Below are 12,863 nucleotides of genomic sequence, written 5' to 3'. Positions count from 1 at the left end.
TCCATAGGACACAGCCATGGCAGTTAAAATGGAATTGGAGGCTGCATCTGCACTACAGAAATAATCCAGTTTGACACCGCTTTGCCATGACTGAATACTATGAAATTCTGGGAACTGTAGTTTTGTGTGTGAGAGAGAAAACACTCGCCTTTCAAAGAATTTCCTTGTGTTTCATGGAATCAGGAAGGGCAGAGCAGCTGGTTAGATGGTACGAACAAAACACTAAGGAGATGCCACAGCTCAGACTCAAAAATAGCAAGGATGTTCTCAAAGAGCCCGGAAATCTCCTGAGACAACCTAGTTAAAACAAGATTAGCTCCCTATGACCTTGGCAAAGGGCAATATGGAGGGGAGGGGAGAGTAAGAAGGATACTGATTTAAGGCCACCAGCAGAGCTGTCAGTCAAGGCTTTATTTGATGGCGGGGAGTCTGAGCTCCACCACCAGCTTCTCATCTGTCAACATACCCCATATGTTCATCTCTAGCATATATTTAGCAAACATAAACAAGTTACCCAGTGCACTGGACAAGGCATTGTCCTGGAGCTACAAAAGATAAAAACCAGAATCCACTACACGGTATATCTGACAATAAATATAAATTCCAAAAAGCTAACCCTGATTTTGCCATTTTATATAAAGGATACCATTTTACTACATCATTGTATATACAGTCAACTATTCTTATCCATAGATTTGTTATCCATGAATTCAAGCATCCACAGCTTGATATTAAAAAAATATAGTAAATGCCAACAAGCCAACCTTGATTTTGCCACTTTATAAAAGGGATTCATTTTAATATGCCATAGTATATAATGGGACTTGAGCATCCATGTGTTTTGATACCCACGGGGGTCCTGGAACCAAACCCCAGCAGATACCAAGGGCCCACTGTACTTGTATGTACCAACAAGGAATGACAGTAATAAACAGACAAACCTTAAATGTCTAGCTGCTAATATAAAAAGAGAGTAATGAAATACAAAGAAATGCCTTTTTAGTGTCAGAATGCATGACTAAATTTACTGGACAAGATATCCAGGCTGAGAGATATAAAATTACAAGCAGATAAATTCAAAGCAGAAACAAAATGCACATACTGTAATTTCTATCAGTGATACACAATGTACATAATTTCTATTAGTTTTACCAAAACAGCTCCTGATCTCAGACATAATAGTGAGATGAAATACAATAAATCTTCATGAAATTCACTAGATTAGAATATTCAGGCTGAAAGTCATAAATAAAAAGAGGTGTAATTGCCCAGAAGTAAGTTCAAAGAACAAGTAATACAATTGCCAAACAGATACATTCAAAGCAGAAGCAAAACTAACTTCTAAAGGATGTTTGGGCAGAACTTTCTTATGCGCTCTCAATTTTAACACCATGTCAACCATTCAAATCAGTGGCAATATTGATAATCTCAATAGCAATTAAAATGCATAGTATCCTTCTAGTATTCTTTCCACAGGCACTAAGCTATGCCCCTTTACACTACACAGCTATAGTGCTGTGAGTCCAGTTTAACTGCCATGGCTATCTCCTTTGCAATTGTGGGACTTATAGTTCAGTGAGGTATTAGCGCTCTGAGAATTCTGAATGTCTTGCCCTAAATTACAGATCCCAGGATTCCACAGGATGTTGCCATGCCAGTTAAAGTGTAATTATATTACTTTAACTGTGTTACCTGTGAAACTTTGAAAGGACCCCAGATGAGGCATTTGTTGTGAAATCGCCTTGTCTCATTCAATGAATGGGGGGGCGGGGGGGATGCTGTCTGGAGATATTGTCATTTTTTAAAGTTGTGATCCTCCTATACTCGCTCTCCCAATTTCTTTCTTAATTTTTTTCTTTCCACTCACACACAAAAATCTGTTAAGGAAACAGAGGGCCTGTACAGGCAGGCTAAAATAAAGCTGCTTCTGGTCACTTTGGAGGTATGCTGTTTAAATGATGCATGTGTCCTAAGAGGCCAGAAGATGTTCCAAAGCTGTGGTCCAGCCCTTAGGACTGGAGCGTGGCTTTGCCGTGGCCAAAGCAGCTTTATTTTGGCCTGTCTGTATGGGCCCAGAGATGGAATAGCTACATAATGTCATTTGACTAGCAGAGCAAGAAAGCTAGAAGCACCTAAATGTGGGCCAAGTGTCATTCCCCCAAGGTACAGGACATAATAATAATAATAATAATAATAATAATAATAATAATAATAATAATAGATTTATTTCTAGCCCGCCCAATCATGAAGAATCCAGGCGGGTTACAACAATAAAATACAACAAATTACAATAGAGTTAAAAAATCAAACCCTAGACCTACCACCACCCCCCATTCCCAGTACTAAAACAGAATTAAACAGTAATATTATTAAAACATTTAAAACATTAAAAACATTAAAAACATTGAACAACCAAAAAATAGGCAGAAACATTGGCGGGGGAAAATAGACACATGAGGGGACAAATATCTCTATATCTGGGGAGGGTAACTAGGTTGGAAAGGCCTGCCGGAAGAGATCCGTCTTGAGTGCTTTCTTAAAAGCTACCAGAGTGGAAATGTGATGGATCTCCTCCGGCAGGTCATTCCATAGTTTAGGAGAAGTAGTAGAAAAGGACCTCTGGGAGACAGATGTTAGCCTAGATTTTTTTGGCTGTAGTAGATTTCTTCCAGAGGACCTTAGTGTGCGGGACGGACAATAGGGAAGAAGGCGTTCCCTCAAGTACTCTGGGCCCAAGCCATGTAGGGCTTTAAAGGTAATCACCAACACCTTGTACTTTGCCCGGAAACTAATAGGCAGCCAGTGCAGGGACTTCAAGACTGGTGTTATATGGTCATTCCTAGAAGTTCCCGTGATCAATCTGGCTGCCATATTTTGTACCAGCTGAAGTTTCCGAACTTGGCACAAGGGTAGCCCCAAGTAGAGTGCATTACAGAAGTCCAATCGAGAGGTTACCAGTGCATGTACTACTGTTTCCAGGTCCCTCGGCTCCAGGAAGGGGCGCAGTTGACGTATGTTTTTTATAAGCAGTTTCTTTTTTTTTTAGTAATTGCCTCTAATTTAAAAAAAATAAATACTGAAGGTTTGGTGTTTAACTAAAAACTGGGAGATCCAGGTCCTAGCCCCTCTGGAGTTTTGAAACTCACTGGGTGATTTAGGACCAGACATGTATCTAAACACAGGGTTGTGACTGTGAGGATAAATCATCACCCTAACAATTTGTTACTGATTGTTGATGAACGCCTAGTTGCCTCTGCTCCGGTTATTGTTAATTATTGTTAATTATTTAATTATTAATGCTTGTTTTAATAATAGATAATTTAATTGCATTTTATTGTTACTGATGGGAGGAGTAGGGAGGGGTAGGGTTATAATGTTATTATATGCCATTGCATTGATATTGTATTTTATTGGTTTATTTTAATGTAAGCCACTTCGATCATTCAGAGGAGCAGGATATACATAAATGTTATTATTATTATTATTATTATTATTAAAGTGTGGAGGAAATTATTATTAATACAGTAATATTTTATTATATCCTGCCTTTCTCCAGATATAGAGAATCAAGGTGACGAACAATACAATTTAAAAACAGTACAACAATATTAAAATATAAAATTTAAAAACCTGTTAAACAATTTTAAGAGTTAAAACAGTTATAAATTAAAATATAACATGTTAAAAATACAAACCATTAAAATTCATAAAGCACAACATTCAAAACCCAGCCTTTTACGCCCTCTTGAGTTCACAAGAAGAAAAGCAGAATATATCGTTGTGTGTCTTCATGTCATTTCTAACTTATGTTGACCCCTAAGGAAAACTAATCACAGGGTTTTCTTGGCAAGATTTGGTTAAGATGCCAGGAATTCAGACTCTTGTCTCCAGAGCTGTAGTCCAATACTCAAACCACTACAGCACATGGCTCTCAAATATAGGGGTCTGAGTGCTGTTAGAGTGGTCTTTGAGGTCAGTTCACAGGGTCAGAAGACATTAGGAGGCAGACTTGGTGGCCCCTGGAGGTCTCTCCCTAAAGCCCAACTGCAGACTAGTCAATCCTGAGCTTGGAAAAGTTAGTTTCTTCAGACTACAGTTCCCACAAATCTTCAGCCATTAGAGCTAAAGGGAATTCTGGAAGTTGCAATCCCAAAAGCAACATTTCCAAGCTCTGATATGGCCCTATTCCATCCTGTTTTGCCTTCCTCTGTGGAGAGAGAGAGAGGTTTGAGGTTTCACCAGTATCTGAAGAGGTTCCTTACGGTCCTGTGACTGAGTCTTGGGTGGCATTACTAGCTGCTAACCATATCAACAAAGGGATGCGGTGGCTTAGTAGTTAAGATGCCAGTTCTGACAATTGGAAGGCCGAGTGCTGCATGATGGGATGAGCTCCTGTCACTAGTCCCAGCTTCTGCCAACCGGAGAGTTCAAAAGCATGCAAAATGCAAGTAGATAAAAAGGTATCACTTAGGTGGGAAGGTAACAGAGTTATGTACAATCATGATGACCACCAGAGCAGTCCTCGGACAACGCTGGATCTAAGCTACCCAGACTTTGTAATGGAGATAAGCACTGCATCCTAAAGTCAGTTACGATTAGACCTTCATGTCAAGGGACTACCTTTACCATTTAACCATCCCAACAGGCCTTGATTTATCTATAAGAATCCACCCAATAGCCCTAGGCAAGCCACCATTGCATAGGCTAAGCCTGGGTCTCCATGGACCGGGATACTCTGGGAGCAGCTTGGAATATTCTGACCCCAGAGCTGCCAAGTCATCCCCCTGTTACCTTGCACACTCTGTTGCAACACTAGGGAGATAATCACATGGAGGACAAGGACAGGAGCGAAGCATAATGCTCTTGTCCTTATGGCGCAATCAAGCTAAAATTATCAGACAGCGTCATGCTGATTCCGTCATTAATCCAATTAATGAAGCGGAATTGTCCCATCATTTACCTCCATTTCACCTTAATGTATTATCCCGTTAATACTGAAGTGACAGAACAATGCCACTTCACTGACTGGATAATGACGGGATAAGTGCTATGTGTCTGATACTCTTTGCACGATCATGCCATAAGGACAGGAGCATCGCACTTTGCTCTTGTTGTTATCCTGTCCTTACTGTCCATCTGTTAATCTCCAAAGTGGCTGTTTGCATGCACATTGGGCTATGCTGCCTTACGCTGATGCCACTCGCTAAAGCATTCACTCTGAGGTCAGAATGAGGTGTCCAATGTCGATCACAAGGCTTGGCATCTCATTCTCGTCTCAGAGTGAGTAACTCATGCCAGTGGCAGTGGTCACAGCAACATAGTGGGATGTGTTGTCAACAGCTGCCTGGTGTCACAATGGAAGGCTCTAGGAAAATCCAGAGTTCTTAGTGGTTTGAGCATAGGACTATGACTCTCAATACTCAGCTCAGCCATAAAACCCACTGGGTGACCTTGAGCAACTCACACTATCTCAGCCTCAGAGGAAGGTAATGTCAAATCCTCTCTGAACAAATCTTGCAAACAAAGCCCATGATAGGTTCTCCTTAGGGTTACCGTAAGTCAGAAACAACTTGAAGGCACGCAACAACAACAGTGGTGGGTTTGGTGCTGAACTGGCCAGCCACTGTCTCAAAAATTCACACCATACCAGGGATTGGTCCCTGCATTGTCAAGACAACTCACTATGTGAGCAGGTGGCAGGATGTTTTATTTGGCCCATGCAGACAGGACCAGAGTGAGACTTGTCCTACTGTTGGGCTCAATTCTCACCTTCTCCAACTTGAAGCCCTTGAAATATGTAGAACTATAACACCCCCATCTCCTAGCCTGCATTGAACCATCTTGAGAGGCTCAAATTGGAAAACCTACACTAAGCACAACCTCCCTCTTCAATCTACAAGACGATGATGAATACGGTCAGCCCTCTGTATCCATGGATTTCTTATCCATGGATTCAACCATCCACAGCATGAAAATAATCATATATATAATTCCAAATTCCAAAAAAGCAAAGCTTATTTTTTTCAGTTTATACAAGGGACACCATTTTAACATGCCGTTGTATTTAACAGGACTTGAGCATCCATGGATTTTGGTATCATGGGGGGTCCTAGGACCAAACCCCAGTGGATACAAAGCCCCCCCCCCGTATTATGTATTACTTTACATGGTTATTGTAAGAATGACTCAAAATAATGGGCACAATGCACTCCAAGCACTTTTAAAAAGTGCTACATAAAACCTACTTTTTTTTTATCAGCAAGCCTTTTATTCACTGAACCTTTCAACACCCCAACAACAACCACCAAGGGTGACTTACAGAAATATTCCAAGGTTTCCTCGATCTGCTGTGGTGTAAGGCAGGTGGCAGCATTGGAGGCAACAAGAGGTGTGTGGATCCAGTCATCATGGTCATATCCGAACACAGAGTCTGCCCGGAGTTGGTACAAGGGCAGCTGCTCCCCCAGAAGGCTGATGATTTCCACCTCAGGCACATTGGTGCTATTACAGACTTCTATGAGAAATGGTCAAGAGATGAGCAAATGATCAGCAGAAGGGAAGAGGTAGAGGTGTGTTTGTGTGTTGATTAATCCTTTGCTGCCCCACTTTTTCAGCTGCTTTTAAAACATGACTGTTTCTCTCTCTTCCTTCTATTTTTCCTTTTGGTGCACAGTTTACTTCAGATGCTGCAAACTGAGTTCAAAGTGCAAAAGTAGTTTGTATTCAGTTAGCACAGGAGAGAAGAAGGGGCAGAATCTTGCCCTTCTACTAGGCTCAGGCAAAAGGAAACTGCTGCAGCCTCTCCTAGCTTGTGTGTTCTTCCTCTTTAATAACTTTTGCCAACTAGCATGGCCACCGATTGTATTTAGCAGTTTATCAACTGATGTATCAAACATAGGTTTGATTGAATTTAGGTCACTAGTCATGTTGGCTGGGAAGTTCTTGGAGTTGCAAAGCCTCCAACTATCCTGGTTTGGCAGGGAGAATCCCAATCAGTCCTCTGTTGTTCTACTTTTCCAGCTGCTTTTAAAATGTCCCAGTTTCTCCTCCTTCCATTCTCCCCCTTACTTTAGCTTACTTCAATTACTGCAAACTGAGTTCAAAGTTCAAATGTAGCTTGCACTCTATTAACTCAATGAGAGAAGGGAAGAGAAGGGTGGGTAATATTCCCTTTCCATGTAGGTTTAGGCAAAAGCAAACCACTGCAACCTCTCCTAGGTTGTCTATTCTTCTTCATTAATGACCTTTGCCATCTTGACACACTCTGGTTTGCTTGGCCACGTGTCCCAATTTTCATCTGTGAAATGCTGGAAGGTATGCAAAATATTATTGTTTTATTAGCAGAAAAGCTCAACACATTTCACACAGTATGTGCGGTTAAGATCTTCTTCAGATGGCTATTTAGAATCAATCTCTGAAATTTCTGAACCAAGAAAGTGTCTGCACACAGATGAAAAAGCAATCAGATTTGGCACTAATAAAACAACCATTTTTTGGGCCACTTTTCTACAGCCGGGAGGATTACACATACCAATTTTTGAGAATCCAGTCTAGTCTATAGGTAACATGCAATAAAAGCAGCCAAGAAGGTTCAAGTTTCCCATTGTCTGTATCATGCCCTTATTCCCCTCCAATAAGAGAACTCTGCTGCCACCTTGCGTCATGTGGTAGACAAATATATAGAGAAAGATACTGTACTGAGATTTTCCAGAGATGTGTGGGGGTGGAAAGTAATTGTTTCTTCAGAAAGCTGAAGGTGGTTTAAATGAGAGATTTCTGGTTGTGTCTATTCTCATCTACATTTGTTTCTAGTAAACAAGATTTGCAGGGTTTCACACAAAAAATAAGAAATGTGTCTGTACACCACGCTTCTCTTGAAACACTTCCAACTCTCTTGAAAGCTATTAGAGGCATCCTCCGTCTTTCAACTGATTGTTTTTCAACAATCTGCTCTTTCAACACTATTAAATTATTACCAGAACCCATTTCTTTGTTTTGTGGTCTACTCTTTCAACAAATATAAGCACAAGTATAAGTATGAATACCTATACAGTGCTGTGTTATAAGTACCTATGGTGCCGCTGTGTGCTTATAATACAGTACTGTGCAACTATTCCTATTTCTATTTGTGCTTATACAGTAATGCAATATATATTATAAAGTTGACCCTCCATGTCCACTGATTTTGCATCCATGGATTCATCCATCCACGGCTTGAAACTGTGTGTGTGCACTTGAGTGGTGTCACTAAGGTGCAAAGGTTGTGGACCACACCAGATGATACCCTAGGCCTAGCGACCCCCTAGTGACACCTGTGTGTGCTCGTTCATGTACACTCATGCACACATACCTTAAAATCACCTGTAGACTAATGATAACCCCATGAAATTCATAGGGCATTTTTTAGGCAAGGAATTCTCAGAGATAGTTTTGCCAGTTCCTTCCTCTGCAACATAACCTACAGCACCTAGTATTCCTTGGTGGTCTTCCATCTGGGTACTAACCAGGGCTGACCCTCCTTAGCTTCCAAGATCAGATGAAATCTGTGCCTTTAGAGTATTTAAATCTTCCAAAAAAAGTACCACATGCTATAAAAATTATCTTCAGTCAGATTACCATCTTTCTGTTTTTGAGATAACATCTTTAGGAGAGTTAGGGACTTGACAGACTGGCCATTAAGGCTGGCCTGGGGACAGAGTCAGGGTGTGGCATCCACATGACGCATACCCCAACTCTGCCCCCAGACTGGCGTGACTCTGTGCACCACTCCACATGGTACATGGTGTCACGGCACTCTTTTGGCACTGCGTCTACATGACGCACCACCAAAGGACTGCGGAAAAGCTGCCATCACTTAGAATAATAGAATCCATAGAACTGGAAGAGACCCCAAGGGTCATCTAGTTCAAGCCCCTGCCATGCAGGAATACACTATCAACGCACACCTGACAGATGGCCATCCAGCCTCTGTATAAAAACCTCCAAAAGAGGAGAGTCCACCACACTCCAAAGGAGTATGTTCCACTGTCAAACAGCTCTTAGCATCAGGAATCTCTTTTCCTGTAGCTTGAATCCATTGCTCCATGCCCTGTTTCTGGAGCAGCAGAAAACAAGCTTATTCCAGCCAACATTCCTCCAAATATTTAAACATGGCTATCATGTCACATCTTAACCTTCTCTTCTCTAGGTTAAACATGCCCTTCATAGGGCATGGTTTTTGGACCTTTCACCATTGTGGTTGCCATCCTCTGAACATGCTCCAGCTCCAGCTTGTCCTCATTCTTTTTGAGTTGTGGTACACAAAACTGGCACACAGTATTCCAGGTGAGGTCTGACCAAAGCCGAATACAACGGTACTATTACTTCCCTCGGTCTAGACACTAGACTCCTCTTGACTTAATCTAGATAAACTGGAATGTTTTTTATGGAAAGACAGTATAATCAGTGGTATAGAAACCAAGACATATGTGGAAATGCTGAAGGAAATGGGTATATTTTGCCTGGAAAAAAGAAGAGTAAGAGGGTAAAGGGGGAGGGAGGGAAGAGATATCAAAGAGCTGAAAGAAAGGCTATCACATAAAAAAGTAGACTTATTTTCTGCTGCCTTCTGCTTCAGGGCCCCAAAGGACAGGAGGCCTAGATCTAACAGGCTTAAATTCCAAAAAGGCTTTCACTTGCCTGAGCCTCAAACAAATAGACTCTGTGATGCAATTTGGCAGACTTCACAGCATTCCTGTCCCAAAAAATATGATATGCCTGTGGGAAACCAGTTGTAGAAGACCTAGCACATTATAGCTTTGAATGTTGGCTATATACTGACATCAGAGAATGTTATTTAGATTCCTGTGTAGAGAAAATGAAGATATGGCTTTTTTCCCCTGCCTGCAAGCAGTATGTCACTTTGGGCATTGCTAAGCTAACTTTGCAGTAAACTGACAAATAAAGGGAAAAATATGGATTCCATTTGAGGAAATTGTCAGGAATGCTTGGAAGTATGACATATACATGACCTTAGAAGCTATTTCCTCCTCCTTTCAGTACTATTGTATGTTTTATAAGTGTCTTCCTCTGTTAGTAATATTTTGTTTATTGTAAGCAACAAGGGTCTGTGAGTTTGCAAGTGTTGCTCGCCATTTAGTATTATTAATTTTCTCAATTAATTATATAAGCATGGATCCCTGTTATTTGAGTTTAAGTTCCACGGCTATAAATATAATAACAAAAATGCAGGTGGTAGATTTTGGCTGATTATTAAAATAAAACGCTTGATGGCAAGAGCAGTGCAGTACAGGAAAATATCATTTAGGAGGTTGGTGGACTCATTTCAAGAACACAGAAAGCTGTCTTATGTTGAGCTGGACAGTTGTTCCACCTAGGCCAGTACTCTGCCTGGCAGTGGTTTTCCTGAGTTTAAAGCAAGTATCATTTCCAGCACTATCTGGAACTTTTGAGGACTGTTCCTGGGACCTTCTGCCTGAATAAAAGAGCTCTGTTACTGAAATCCAGGGTCTCCTTCGTTCAAGCAAATGCTGGAGGATCATCAATTATAGATGCTCCAAGTCAGGATTGCTTGCTCTAGGCAGGGAATTGGAGTAGGTGGTGTACAGATGCTCCATCAATTCCTTGCTCTGACAATGCAGACTGCCAACTGAGAAGGACAAAATAAATGCCAGCCAGGTTTTCTTCTTGCCAGAAACAGGGATTGGCAACCACATGCAAAGCCCAAATATTGTGAATAACAAGTTGGTAACAGCTTTTTCACACAGTGTGCTTGAACTGGGGAACCATGTGCACCCTATGGTGTCTCTTTGCTGAATCTGCCCCAGGGTTGTCATTAGGGCTGCGGGAGTGCAGACTGCACCAGGTGACACCATCTGATGCATCTGAGGAAGTACTGTAGGCTTAAGTCTACAGATGCTCATGCTGTCAACTTCTTTCTTTTAGTTAGTCTTAAAGGTGTTACAGGACCTCTCTACATATTGCCATAACATTCAGTGATATGTGGGAATAATGATTTATGAGTAATATTAGTACAAAAAACATTACTAAGGATTCTGTATGGTGTAGAATGGGAGGTATGGGTGACACCATGAATTACCGCACCGGGTAACACCAGCTTTAGTGTACTGATCTGCCCCCTGTGTACTATTTCACATTGCCCCATGATGTCCCAGTGTGTACAGAGATTGTATGTTCCTCCAGCCTCCATCTTCTCTGGAGTCTGCTAAGACAAAGGAGTTAAGACTGCAGAAGACAAAGGGAGGAAGCAGGACTACCTGAGAGAAATGTTATCAACCGCTTCAGTGCAGCTGCTCTGTGCTACAAGCCAAAGGCAAGCCCATGCAAACCACCACTGTGCCAGCCAGTATTAGCCACAAGAGCAAACAGAATGCTTTTGTGACTGGTTCCATCCAGGCACAAGTTTTTATTTTCTTATGAGCAAAACTTGTCAGTTTAGGTGTGATTACTGTACAACTGAACTGCCTCCATTTGCCAGGAGTGGCACGATGTGATCTTCCTAAAGAGTTGCAAGCTTGTGCTTGTAGAGACTGCTCTTGGCATCTAGGTCAGCAACTCTAACCCTCTGCAACAGGAAATTGTTCAAGCTGATATGTGTCATAAATCCACAGAACTGCTTTGATTGCTGGAACCAGAGGTACATTTTCTGGTGAACTCCATACCCACGGGCAGGAATACACACATCCCTATTTCTTTTTCCTTTCTCCTAGTAACGGTCACACCAAGATGGTTGGAGTGTCACTAAGGCTGAAACTTATCATTAGTCTTGCCTAGAGTAAAACCATTGAATGAATTGGACTCATTTATGTTTTGACAAATGATTTAACAATTGATTCAACAGGCCAACTCAGGTTGGAACTAGCCAACAGGTTTGGATCTAAGTCCTCTAAAAGCATCAGATCCCATTTGATCCTAAAACCTGAGCAGGGTCAGCTCAGGCTGGCATTTGGATGGGAGACTGTGAACAAATACCATATGCTATAGAGGAAAGAACTGGCAAAACCACCTCTTGCCAAAGAAAACCCTATGAAATTCATGGGGTCACTACATGTCTGCAGGTGACTTGAAGGGACATGCACACACATATGGCTTAAGTTACAGGTAGCAGTTCAAAAAGTGAAGTCTCTTCCCATCAACACAGTTCTCTGAAGGGAGAAGCTGTGACTGTCCAATTTCTGCCTGTCAAGTACAGAAGTCTTGCCAGGAGAAGCAAACAAGCAAGCAAGCAAAAAATGCTAGAGAAACCCCTATGAGGTATTGGTTTGGTCCAGTGGATGGTGAAGGGCTGTACTGGCTGGTTAAATTGAGAAAGAGAGGGATTGCTGTTGATATATATATATATATATATATATATATATATATATATATATATATATTGTTTGTTTCACAGTGGAGTTTACATATGCCCAGTGATTAATATAACAGTCATAACAGTTAGTTGGTTGGTTGGTTGGTTGGTTGGTTGGTTGGTTGGTTGGCTGGTTTCATTGCAGTCTTAATGCATAGCAGCCTAGCTTGTCAACTTTTAAAACCACCACGCTCTTCTGTGCCTTGATGTGCAGGTAGGAACAAGGGATGATTATCTCCCTGCTATTACAAACTTTACCTGTTTAATTCAGTGGAACAAAAATCAAGCTGCTGTAATAGTTAGAAAAGCAGGCCGAGATAGTGCAGTTGGTTGTTTGGTTGGTTTGCATTTCCCTGACATTCCCATCACAAATAGATGGATTGCAAATTGATGGGTATTGGCATACAAGTTATCAATTGAGCATCAATTTAGATCCCAGGTGTACTTGTATGGAGGCCAAATACGATAACCAAAACTTGGGGCTGGTACTCTTAGT

This window comes from Sceloporus undulatus, chromosome 6 (assembly GCF_019175285.1).
Source record: "Sceloporus undulatus isolate JIND9_A2432 ecotype Alabama chromosome 6, SceUnd_v1.1, whole genome shotgun sequence".
Taxonomy (NCBI): Eukaryota; Metazoa; Chordata; class Lepidosauria; order Squamata; family Phrynosomatidae; genus Sceloporus; species Sceloporus undulatus.
The sequence above is the reverse complement of the archived record's forward strand: the minus strand, read 5'-3'. Positions refer to the sequence as shown.